The 13,670-nt window shown below is 36.4% G+C and overlaps 1 protein-coding gene and 1 non-coding gene across 3 annotated transcripts in view; both read right to left on the reverse strand.

The window, feature by feature from the left end:
- RGS7BP (regulator of G protein signaling 7 binding protein) overlaps positions 1-13,670 on the reverse strand; it is a 108,741-nt gene that overhangs the window by 39,535 nt on the left and 55,536 nt on the right. The gene's annotated exons all lie outside the window — the stretch shown is intronic.
- Positions 1,348-1,449, reverse strand: LOC112439893 (U6 spliceosomal RNA). Its single transcript, XR_003028123.1, has one exon. It is a non-coding gene; the product is annotated as a U6 spliceosomal RNA (small nuclear RNA).

Below are 13,670 nucleotides of genomic sequence, written 5' to 3' on the forward strand. Positions count from 1 at the left end.
TAATACTTTATTTTATATGCAACTAAAATAGCATGTGTTGAATAAAACAAATCAAATAAAAGGGATAAAGTTTAGAGATAGATTAGAAATAAAAGAAAGCCTAAAAGTGAACTCTATCAAATGTCTTAATGAGTTAACTTTACTTCCATCGCTATTAATTTAAAATGCAATGAAATCTGATTTTTAAATATAGCATTTGGATTTGGTTTCTTTGTAATGTGGGTCAGTGGCAATATATCAGGAGGTAATTATCAGTTAAAAATAATGGCTTCAAGTTCTGGAATCACAGTAAAGAGAATTTGTGTGTACACAGCGCATTACAATGATAATTACTTTTCATTTTCAATACTTATTTAGTCAATGAGCAAGAGTTGATCTAACCATATGGCTTATATAACACAAGAAAATGCAAAATTCTTAGCCTCAGCATCAGTGATGCCTGCACATGTTCTTAACTGTGTCAGACAGAATAAAGTACCTCAAAAGAGGCTGCACACAAAATTTGGCTCTATCTGAAAATTGAAAGGTGTTATTTTCTCATTTGTGTCTCGTGGGTGCCACCTTAGGCCAACATAGGAAGCAAATGTATCTCTGGGGAAAATATCGGGGTTTTTTTCAGAGCATCTTCCCATAGATGCCTTCCACTCTCAAGCTGTCCTCCGTTTCTCCCATCCCACCCCACTCAGACATGCCCAGACATACACACACCCAGACACATACACCCAGACACACACACACACATACACACCCCTCTGATTATTTCATATCGTCTTCAGCTTTCACAGTCTCTGACTGTGTCCTATTCCCTCATGGACCTGCTAGATTCTGAACAGATAATGGGCATTAATGGTTCATGTAATAAAAATTGATCCTTGTATATTATCTACTAATACATTTATTTTCAGAGCAAAATCTGAAGATAATGTCTTAATCTAAAAGGAGGGTAAAGGGAAAATATTTTAAGGCAGACAGGTCTTTTCTATGCTGGTTCATCATCCCAACATCAGCTGCCTATTTTCACCTACATACAACATTGGCCCTGGTGGCTCATAGGCAGATATTTTTTAAATTTTTATTTTATTTTTAATGGACACATAATAATTGTACATATTATGGTATATAGTGTGATGTTTTGATACATGTATATATTGTATAATGATTAAATCAGAGTAGTTGGCAGATCTATTACCTCAAATATTTATCATTTATTTGTGGTGAGAACATTCAGAATACTCTGTTCTAGCTATTTTGAAATATAAAATACATTATGGTTAACTATAGTCATGCTACTTACTGTGCAATAGAACACCAGAACTTACTCCTTCTATCTAACTGTAACTTTGAACAATGTAAATATAATGCTTCACAAATTTGCATGTCATCCTTGCTTAGGGGCCATGCTAATCTTTTCTGTATCATTTCAATTTTAGTGTATGTGATGCTGAACACTCATATGCCGATTTTTTTTTTAAAAACCTTTTAAAAATCTGTTGTATGTATTGTACATTTTATGAGTGGGACAATTAGCCAGTACAGTAGCATCCAAGCCATGGAACATTCTTATTTTCGGAAGTACAAAATATGTGCCTAGTGGGGCTTAGCTCCAAAAATACGCAAACTTCATATATGGATGACATTTTATGTAATTTAAACAAATGACTACCATATTAACATATTTTAAGAACCAGTATATTTAGTTTATTATTTTACAGCTAGAAAAAGAGAGGTAAAGCAATGTATTAGGTGCTTCTGAGAAAAGGCAAGTCATGGAACCAACCCAAATGTCCAACAATGATAGACTGGATTAAGAAAATGTGGCTCATAAACACCATGGAATACTATGCAGCCATAAAAAATGATGAGTTCATGTCCTTTGTAGGGGCATGGATGAAATTGGAAATCATCATTCTCAGTAAACTATCACAAGAACAAAAAACCAAACACCGTATGTTCTCACTCATAGGTGGGAATTGAACAATGAGAAAACATGGACACAGGAAGGGGAACATCACACTCTGGGGACTGTTGTGGGGTGAGGGGAGGGGGGAGGGATAGCATTAGGAGATATACCTAATGCTAAATGACGAGTTAATGGGTGCAGCACACCAGCATGGCACATGTATACATATGTAACAAACCTGCACATTATGCACATGTACCCTAAAACTTAAAGTATAATAATAATAAAATTAAAAAAAAAAAGAAAAGGCAAGTCAAAACAGATTAAAATGCCTAATTCAAAACATTGCTTTGGGTGCCATCTCCCAAATGCCTCTGTAACCTACAGAGATTCTCAAACTTGTTGCAAGAAGAACTGAATAGGTGCCACCAGAAATCCCATCTGCCTAACAAAAATTAATTGATGCTAAGCTTGCATCATAAATCTTCTTGTTAACAAAGTCACATATACACTCATATATTGTCCTTTAATGTCTTGGGAAATTGAAATATAGAGAAAGAAAGGAACTATTTAAAGAAAAGTGGAAAAGCTAAGGTATCTTTTATGTTAGAGTTTCATGATGCCTAGACTAAGTTACATTAACTTCAGGCCTTGTACAATTTATTTATCCCTCTTTAGAGCTTTAAGATTTATTACTGTTAGTGATTACTGAAAGTTCATTGAAATGCAAGTTGTCAAATGAGTTATAATATGTCTGATGTTATAAGCAGTGAACCGAAATACATTTTTGGGAAACATTAAGAGCATTTGCGTTATTTTCATAACGAATGAGTAAGAGCTGAAACATGGAGAATGAAAGAAGAGCTAAGAAAACAGCAATTTAAAAGCTGGAAACTTCCTAGGGATAAATTACAAAACCTTAGGAAACATTTATATTAAAATGAAATTGGACCTGTGTAATTCCTACAGGAATTGGAAGTAACTTAACTTAGAGGTAACTTTACCACATGCTACTTATGTTTAGTCTAACACGTTTCACTCTAATTAATCAGAGTTTAGGTCTATGAGAGTCACCCCTGGGGGTGATTCATTTAATTCAGTCAAATATGTTTTATGAGTTAGCGACTAGATTGTGATTATTTATTTTTTCTATTGAGTGTAAGTCAAGAGCTTAACCATTTTGATTAATTTCAAAGCCTTAGTATTGATAGAAAAAATCCTAAGAATTAACTTCTACAAAATTTCAGTGCTTTAGAGTTCACGTTGAATCCAAAAACATTTAAAATAATGACCAAATTATAAATCTGCTCTCAACTAACTCCTTACAGATCAGGATTTAATGACTAAATCATATACTTAGGAAAACTGAACTGCTGTAGGAGGAGGATGACATGAATACAGATTTTGCCTAAGTTGCCTCTTGGTAATGGAAACTCTGTCTATTGTGAATATTCTTATTTTGTGGTTCAAAAAGTAATATGACAAAGGCTTACCAGAATGGCTAACTGTAAAAAGACTCATAATGCCCAATGTTGGTGGTGATGTGGAGCAACAGAAATGCTCATACATTGTTCGTGGGAATTAAGTGGTCTACAACTCCTTTCAAAAAAGTTCTGGAAGTTTCTTATAAAGCTAAACATATACCCATCCTATGACCTGGATTCCATTTCTAGGTATTTGGCCAAGAGAAATAAAAACATATTCACAAATAGAGTTCTACAAGAATATTCATGGTATTTTATTTAGATTAACCCCAAAGTGGAAACAGCCCAGGTGTCTGTCAAGAGAAAAATGGTTAAAGAAATTAGTACACTTCTACAATAGAATAATACTCAACAATTAAAAGAAGCTAACTCCTGATCCTCAAAACAACATAGATAAATCACAAAAGCCTTATCTTGAATGAGAAAATCCTTACGCAAAAGAATAAATACTGTATGATTTCATTCATATGAGGCTCTAGAACAGGTAAAACTGATGGTAAATATTAGAACAGAGGTGGGGAATTGACTGAGAAGGGGCATAAGTGAACTTTCTGGGGTGAGGGTGATATTCTATATCTAGATGGAGGTTTAGTTACACGGGTGTATACATTTGGCAAAATGTATCGAATGGTACACTTAAGATTTGCATTTGATTACATGCAAATTTTACTTAAAAAAAACCCAAAAGCAAATATTGAACTAAGTTAATGCTATGTATGCTGAATTGTTTATGAGTAAAGTTTACTGATGTCTGCAGGTTCAGAAAAATAATATGGATTGCTGGTTGCACAGAGGGATAGACAGGTAGATATGTAATAAAGCAAATATCATAAAATGTTAATTGTAGAATCTAGGGAGTGGGTATTTATTTGATGACTGAGGATTTACATTTCCCTAAATAATTACATGGGATAAATTAATCAAAACCACTGGGAGGCTTTATAATTGGTAAGGTCAAGTTTAGGAGTTAACACACTGGGGATTTTAGTTACGAAATGTCTTGGCCCTGCATCTGTCTGCACTTTTGCTGAGGTTGCCAGACTTTGGAGACCTGTGTAGCTGCTAATAGCTTTTTAAAAAAACAGCAAAATGTTTGTTATTTTAATGGTCTGTCCCTAATGTAATGATTTATGTATTTAGTTGAATGGAGTGAGACATAGAAAGGAAAATTGAATCTTGGAGTTAGAAAACTTAGATTTAAATATAGGTTTGCCCCTTAGAATTGCAATCTTAGGAAAACTAACTTCTCCGAGACTCAGTTTCCTCAGCTGTAAAATTGGAATAACACCTATATGAAGTATCTCAAGGTTGCTGCAAGGATCAAATGAAATCATGTGTGGGAAAGCAAGTATAAAAGGCAAAGGATGGTAAGAAGTTGGCTGCAATCCCTTTTAGCATATCAAACTTGTGTTTACTTAGCCTTCTGCTTGAATATAGTCTTTACTTATAATTATCTGCTATTCTATAAAAGTCTGTATTTGCTTTACAGTTCCCTAATATGGACTTTGCTTAAATAAATATGCCATTAGGCTGAGGAAAAAAAAGTGTGACCTCATCGACAATCACTCAGCATTTTACATAATTTAGTGATGACAGATAAACACTCGGGGTTTGTCAGCTAGCAGAAATGGAAACAGAACTCCTGTCACAACAAATATATCTAAGTTTCTCTTTTTGGAATCAATTCTGTTGTTGGCTATTATGCCAAGTGGCAAAGAAAGACCCAGGAAGCCAAAACAGGATGAGGGAAGGGGATGGTATCATTTGCTTTATTTTTTAGAGCAAATAGGAAGAAAAGGGATTAAATGACTTCTCCAAGGAGAGTGAGCTCCAGGACCTCTCTTCAAATATCCCCACTGGTTCCTCTCAAATGGATTCCATTTACAAGGATACACCCTAATTCAGTGCCAACTTCAGTGACAGCTTCAGAGCTTAGTCTTCATATGACTTCAGTGAGGGAGCTTTCTTAAGGTGGTCCCATACGTCTACGTAATCATTGGATAGTTGGGGGCAGGGAAGATACAAATGTGTGTGTAAACCCAGTTATTAATTTTGGTTTCAAATTCTTAAAGGTAATTACAGACTCTCATAAATACAGAATAGATGCCAGATACCTACTGAACAACTACACTATTTCATACCAAAATGAGTACTACAATTAAAAAAAAAAGAAGCCCAGTTAATCAGAAAAATAGAAATAAGACATTTTTCAAGGCAGCTATACATATTATAGATGAGTCTTGTCTCCATTTTTCTGATGGAGAAAAATGCTCCAGTGAGTTTTTATGAAACTTGCTCCAGTGAGTTTTTATGAAACTTGTGCTTTAGGTGGAAACGTGTGTTGTTTTTTTTTTGTTCATAGAGAGCCTTAGCAAGTGTGATTCCACCAGGAGCCTTTGAAGAATAATTGCAGTAATTCCCCTCTCTTCACAGCATGTTGTTTCATGGGAACATATGGCTGGCTCTGTGACTTCCTCACCATTGAACATGAGCTGAGATCAAACTCTGCCCTGGAGCTATTCAGGTTCAGTCAGAAATAAAACTTGACTTTTGAAAGTAAAGAGGAACCTGAAGTGCAATGGAATTTTCTTTTGGTGGCTACTTTGGGGACCTATATATAAAGCAACAGGCCTCAGAGGGGCCAGCACCTTTTACAGTTTCTAGCGATATTCCGGTGACCATCTCCGTGTTGTCCCTTGCGTCCCTTGCTTGCCTTCGACCAGCACCTTTGCCATTTCCCATGACCCGGTTGGGAGAGTTGATAAATAATGGGTAGCATTACTAAGCACTTTATTCACTTTTTTTTTCATTTAAAAAGTAAAAACTATATTTAAACATTTAAACACTAAAAAAAAAAAATCAATAACCATCAGTTCCCTGACCTTCGATGCTTATAATGAAATAAGACTAAAAATACTACTATTAAATTGTAAGTCATCTTTTATTCATCTTAAATGTAACTGTTTAATGCAATAGTGGGGAAAGTTGGGAATAAGCGGTGACATTTGGGGCAATTCTGAAGGGGTGGTCTAGGCATTTCTCAGGGCATTGGTGGTTGAAGGAGTTAATGGTCGATAACATCATGACTTTGTGTTTTCATGACAGGAGTATCACTCCAAGAACTCGTGCTTATTGGCAAGGAGAAAACTAATATGTACAAGGCACCATTTCTTAAATCTTTAAAATAAAATGTCTTTATTATTCTGTCTTGGCCTCTTCCTCCACCTTCCTACGCTTTTTGGCTTGAGAGTCTCTTGGCCTCTCCATTTTTCCCTTTGATTCTCTTAATGTTGTCCTCTTTATGGTTTCCGGTTGGGCAAACAGCTGTTTAGGTCTTGGTCTTATAAGGTCTTGTGATTCTCAGAGCTAGCAGAGACAGGCCTGCGACTGATAGAGTCTTGAGTGCTGAATTCTTCAATCTCTGCTGGGATGAAAATCAGTACCATGGATTACATGGCTAGAACACAGCCCTTTTCCACTGAATATAGCTAGGATTAGTTTATTTTTAAAGGTATTTATTTAAATATATTCGTATGTAAAGATATATATATGTATTTTAAAACTATATCTATATATTATTTTAAAAGAGAGCTACATATACTTGAATTAAAGAAACATACAGGTTTCCACATTTTAATCTGCAAAATATTTTTGCATCTAAAATCAAGATTTTCAGCCTCTGATACTTATTATTTTCACCTGATATCAATGCTCTTCAAAGGTCAATTATCATTCAATTATCATGTGTTATACTGGAAAGAAATCAACTTGTTAATTTTCATTATATCGAAAGTATGGGTCATTCATTGCAGTATGCAGTTAATTCCTGCATTTACCCACTGGAATTTTAGGGGTCAATACATTAAACTGTTGACTTATTTAAATAGTATTTAGCTTTTCATTCTTAATTATGTCATTAAGTTAGTGATGCTGTATTTCTCTTCAGTAAAGCTACAGGTTTTATGGAATCAATATTGCCAAAAACAATGACACAGCTTTAAAACAACCTGAGGTAACTGGGCTGACTATGTTTAAATTATTCAATTGATCCCGATGTCTGAAACTTGAGAAAAATAATATGGATTGCTGGCTGGACAGAGGGATAAACAGACAGGTAGATATGTAATAAAGCAAGTATCGTAAAATGTTAATTGTAGAATCTAGGGAGTGGGTATTTGCTTGATGACTGAGGATTTACAAAAGAGAGATTTTAATTTAAAGAAGACATTATTCTATCATCTCATTTAACTGTAACAGCACAACATGTTGATCAATACTTTAATAATTAATCATGACAAGTTGTATAGTTATAGAATACCCGATTGTTGAATCCATGTGTTTGCCAGTTCCAAACGGACTCCTCTTCCATGTGAGAGGCTGTTTATCTAAAGTGATTGCCCACAGGGTGACAGAAAGACAATAAGGGCCCCCAAACATGGACCACATTAGTGGTCCACACTACATACTAATAAGAATGTTCTGGGTGGTCCTCTGGGTGCACATGCGCAGTAGCTGTGCATGCTTGTTCATACGTTGCATGTCTCATTAGCATCTTAAATCTCCACCCAGGGGAGGTTTATTTTTACTATGAAAATGAGGAAAAGGTCCGTTTGAGGACAGGTAAAATTAAAGTGTATCTGTTCTCAGTAGGGGAAATTCCCTACTGAAGATAGCTTTGCTTGAGACAGTTTATCTAAAGCGATGGGCCACAGGGTGACAGAAAGACCATAAGGGCCCCCAAACACGGACCACACAGGCCTGAAATCCCAGTTTTTAGATTCACCAAAGGATTAGACTTGAAAGGCTCTGAAGCAGGATAGGTAGCAAAGGCAGTGACCATGTTCTCAGAACCCAGCAACCGTGGTGACCATACAGTCTACACAATAAACCCCAGCATTCCCACTGTAATTGAGCTCATTCAAGCAAAGCTATCTTGAGTAGGGAATTACCTCTACTGAGAGCATGTAGACTTCAATTTTACTTGTCCTCAAACTGACCTTTTGCTCATTTTAATAGTAAAGAAAACCTCCCCGGGTGGAGATTTAAGATGCTAATGAGACATGCAACGTATGAACAAGCATGTATAGCTGCTGTGCATGTGCACCCAGAGGACCACCCAGAACATGCTTACTAGTAACATCTCATCCCACCTCCTAATGAATAATCATGTAAGACTCCTGTAAAGCAGTCTCCCTAGTGCCAGTCTTTGCTGTCTCGCTTTTACAAGCAGCCTGCCCTGAATTCTCTCTCTCTCAGGGTGTACTGTCTATTCTGCACCTAACTTACAAGATGTTTCTTTTTCTTTTGCAATAAATTACTCTATGCTGCATTTCCCTTGCTGTGTGCCCCTCGTTTAAATTATTTTAAACTAAGAAAACAAAAACCAGGGTATCACATCAGCTGTCAACAGCTCTTTGAGGAGGGTTTAGGAAGAGGGTAGTAAGTTGGCATCTGTTTATCATACTAATAATAATAATAGCAAAAACAGAGAGCTTCTACTATGTGCCAGAGACCCAGGGCTGCCAGCTTAGCTCTGTTTCATGCTTTAGTTGATATGATGAATTTAGAGGATAGTTAGAGCTTTCTTCCCCAGCCTTTTGCAGTCTTTTTCAGCTTCAGACTCCTACCCAACACTGGGGATTCTGTACACATTATACCTAATTGGATCCTGGAGTGTTATTGTCTTTTCACTGGCATGCAATGATAATTTCCATTTTTTTGCATAATTGTCAAAAATGACACTTCATGCCAATATGAAATGTATATATCTAGACAGATGTAAAAATCTATTTTCTACAAAAAGGCCCATGCTTTATGCAAACAGAAGAGGCCAGTATCTATATACATGGAAAATATCATCTTCCACCATGAGTTTCTTCACTGGACTGTAAACTCTTTGAGTTAAAAAAAAGTTTATCTTATGTATCTCTGTAATCCCCAACCCTTAACATGTTGTCTGGTACCTACGAAATAAAACAATTCCATGGTGGCTTAAAAAGTAGTGCCTATGTGATGTGAGAAGTTGGAAGGCTGGGGTTACGGTGCTGGTTCTACCTCATCAGTTCCATTTCATCACTAGAGATTGGCTTCTTGAGGGTTTATTTTCCTGAAGCCTTCTTTTTTTTTAAAAAAACTATTTTATAAAAAATAATACGTATAAACAGAACTTTTATGCAGATACGTAGAAAGGGGAAAAGATGATTTATGCCAGAAGTAAACATCCTAACATTTTTGTATATTTCCTTGCAGATTAAAAAATAACTATATGAATATACATATACACAGGCAAACATATATGTGTATATATAGAGAGAAAGAGAGAGCAAGTAAGCAGCATATAATATATATATTACACTGGAGTTCACTTTTTTACCTAACAACATACCACCTATTAGCTTACCCTTTCTAAGCGAATTAGCCTCCTGAGTCTTAGTTTTCTTATCTATAAATTGAGGATAACAGTGCCTAGCTGATAGTGTTGTTGTGATGAGTGAAGTTATTCATAATAAAGTCTCCAGTATGGTTATGTACGGAAAAAGATTAATGCATTCAGATGCTTGTCCAAGTTTCTTCTTTACTCGTAATAGTTTGATGCAGAGATTGCATACTAGTGGCATGTGGTCCAAATGTGGCCACAAACTTGTTTCATTTGGCTTGCAGTGGTCAATCTTTTGTTCATGAATTCACACAACAATCTGGATTTCCTGTGTTTCTTAATGTCAGAAGATGATGACAACAGGCCTGCTCTGGAGTGGCAGCACTTAACTGTTTCTGAGGAATAGCCACCCTTTTAGACAAGCAGAAGCTCCCCAGTTCTCCAGAGACCCCCGCCCAGACTGCTTCACATATTGACTGTATCAGCGTGGCTTCTGCTGTATCTAGATTTGCTAGTGCTGGCTTACAGCGCAAGGAATTAGGATATATAACAGTCTGCAAAGTGAGCTTACCAAACAACCACATTTTAGGAGGTAAGTCTGCAGGCAGCAAATGCTTGCATCAATTTTAGTGGAGTAGAATTTCCTCAATAAAAACGCTTTCTTTGATATGAAACATAAAATTGGAGATTAAGACTTGTTAATTACTTAAGGGTGTATAAAAAGTTCATCACAATCTGTACCCTTCTCATAAATCGTGAATTATAACTGAAAATAATTATTAAAAAGCTTCAAAAGTTCTTCAACAAACAAGAGCCCAAATCATGAAATAAGCCACATATTTGAAATATAGCAAAATAAGCCTTCTGATCTTATTCCAAGAAGCAAAAATTCAGTTTATCACTTAACCAAGAAGCATATTAAAGAAAACCAGCAAAGATCCTTGAAACTGTATAGTTGGCTTCCGTTCCTCTAAAAATAGAACTTTGGAAATACTTCCCCAATGGCAGTTACTGAATTAACTGCAGTGTTTGTGGGCAGAGTGAGGCAGAACATGACCAGTGGCGGGGTGGTATATGGAACTGTATTAAGAGTATGGTAGCATTGTAGACTAGATGACTGAAGTTTTTTCTAGGTCATTTGCTTTAAAATAACCACTTCAATCTTGGCTAACTTAATTCTCCTATTCAATGTTAAGAGATAGGGAGTTAACTCTTTTGACTAGAGAGTGATGCTAACACTAACACAACAGTGAAGCTGATGTTTAATACCCTTCAGGTGAAGTGCATTGATGGACTTCTCTGTGAAGGAAAAAATGGGAGAAAAACACACAATTACAAATAAAAGAAGTGCAGAAATGTTTAGACTAAAAAGACACAGGCTGTGAAGCCCTAAAATCCAAGTTAATATTATCTTGAAGGATGTCAAAGAAACACGACAGACTTATTTTTGAAACTCCAAGAATTCCTTTTAGTTTCAAAATAAACACACTTAGAAGAAAGTAAACATATTGTGTATTAGCTTGCTAGGGCTGCCACGACAAATTACCACAAACTAGGTGGCTTAATCAGAAATATACTGTCTCACATCTCTGGAGGCTGGAAGTTCAAGATGAAGGTGTCAGCAGGGTTGGCTCCTACTGAGGGCTGTGAGGAAGAAACTGCTCTGCGCTTCTACCTAGCATCTGTTAGTTTTCTGGCAATCACTGAAGTTCTCTGGCTTATAAAAGCATCATCCTAACCTCTGCTTTCACCTACACAGAGCTTCCTCTGTGTGTGCATGTCCACATTTCCCTTTTTGATAAGGATATCAGTCATGATGGATTAGAGGCCCACTCTACTCCAGTAAGATTTCATCTTAACAAATTATATCAGCAATGACCTTATTTCCAAATAAGGTCACATTCCAAATAAGGGCTAAGACTTCAACATATGAATTTGGAGGACATACAATTCAATTCATAGCATTGCTATTTGAAAAAGCAGTTGATGAATTTAAGAAACCATACCAGATTGTCCAGGCTCAAAGTATAAATGGGTTCAAAGATTAATTCATAAATGAGAGATCTTTATCTATAATACACTAGGGTTTTGAGTAGTTAACCCTAATTTCCCTTTCTACCCTTTAAAGTAATCAAGGAATGTATCATCCTAGATTTAAAATCAGAGGTGTGCCAATGCTAGACTTCCAAAGTGACTTTTCATCAGGATCCAGGGAGAGGGTGCAAGCAGGAAAAAGGAGCAGCTGGGGAGACAGGAAGGGAGTGTGAGAGGGAGGGGCAACATTCTTAGAAAATGTGTTTTCTATCAGATACAGATCCTTAGGTTACAATATCCCTAGGAACAGGAAGTTTTACTCATTATCTGGCTTTCCCTAGCACCTAGCTTACTGCCTGGCTTATTAAAGGCTCTCCATCCATGTTTGTTGAAATGGATCAAACTGAACTTTCAAGGCTGACGTTGTGGAAGATGCCCAGTCCTGCTCACCCACCAGCTCACCTGGTTTCACTGTTGGAAACGGTGTTGTGCTGGATGGGCCATGGATTTGGGTCCGTGTGGTACAGGTACTGTTTTCAAAGGGACAAGGCTAGTAACTTCAGAGTGTTCACACTGGTGAAGGAAAGCAACAACAGTGCTGGGGGAGGAGAGTCCAGTTGACTGTGGGAGTTCACACTTCCTCAAAAAGAGGAAAGAATATTGACATGAAGGCCACCTTCTAGCCTCCACATGAAGCATAAATGCTCCAGAGTCAGAAAGCCCTCCCTGGGTTTCTATCTTAATTTCATTACTTACAAGTGTGTGATTTTGGGCAAGTTCCTTAATCTCTCAGTGCATCACATCAGTATAATAACACTTCATAGCATTGTCAAAAAGGTTTAAGTGAAATAATATATGGAAAATATAAGGTCATAACAAGCAGAAATGAATGGAGGATGTGTTCCAGGGAGGCAATTCTGTACATTATGCCTAGAGAACCTTATATCTTTGTTACAGGCTTTCTTCTTACTGATTCAAATATTATTTATTGAGTCCCTGCTATTCAAAAAAGGATGAAATTGGGGAAAAAAAGAAAAGCATTACATTTTCTGGAGTCCTTTCCTAAGAGTTCATGAAGACTCCCATTATTATCCTATGTTGTTTTTATTTGATGATAACCTATTGTAAAGTCTCCTCTAACACAAATTGATTTTTCTGAATAGTGATAGAAAACTTGCAGTCCTTTATTTCCTTCCTTGATGTAGTATCATTTTATTGCCAACAAGTTTTCAACTAAATGGCTCCACCGTGGAGACCTACATATAATTTTTTCTTTCTTTCTTAATGATGAATTATAATGCACCATTAGGTGAAACAGAATGAAAGGACTCTGCACCACTGCCAATGGTTAGCTCAAGAACGGAAATAGCTCTTCAGGCAGACAGACATATGGGCAGGAGGAGATAGTGATTAGCAAACGTTTAGGTCAGTCTCTCCAATAGAGACATTACTTTTGATTTTCAAAGTGGCATAAATTATGTAAGATCATTTAGTGAGGGAAAAAAGCTTGGTGAGCTTCACTGACAAAGAACTTGAGATTAGGAACATGCTTTTATTATTTCTTGGCATTCAATTCAGCATTAGCAAAATATAATAATGTTTATTGGGAGTTTACTGTGTGCCAGACACCATGCTAAGCACTTACATCCCATTTAATTCTCACAATGAGTCTATGAGATAGTTGCTATCCCTATCCTCAATTTACAGATTGAGGGAAATGAGGCTTGAGAGAGGTTGTGAAAGTTGCTGAAGGTCACCGAAAGAGTAAACACAGTGATAGGACTCAAACCCACATTTATGATTTTAGCTGGTACATACCATTACCAGGGCAGAGTGCTCAGGACTGGAACTATATTTATATGTTTGTTTATTCATC

This window comes from Pan paniscus, chromosome 4 (genome assembly GCF_029289425.2).
Source record: "Pan paniscus chromosome 4, NHGRI_mPanPan1-v2.0_pri, whole genome shotgun sequence".
Taxonomy (NCBI): domain Eukaryota; kingdom Metazoa; phylum Chordata; class Mammalia; order Primates; family Hominidae; genus Pan; species Pan paniscus.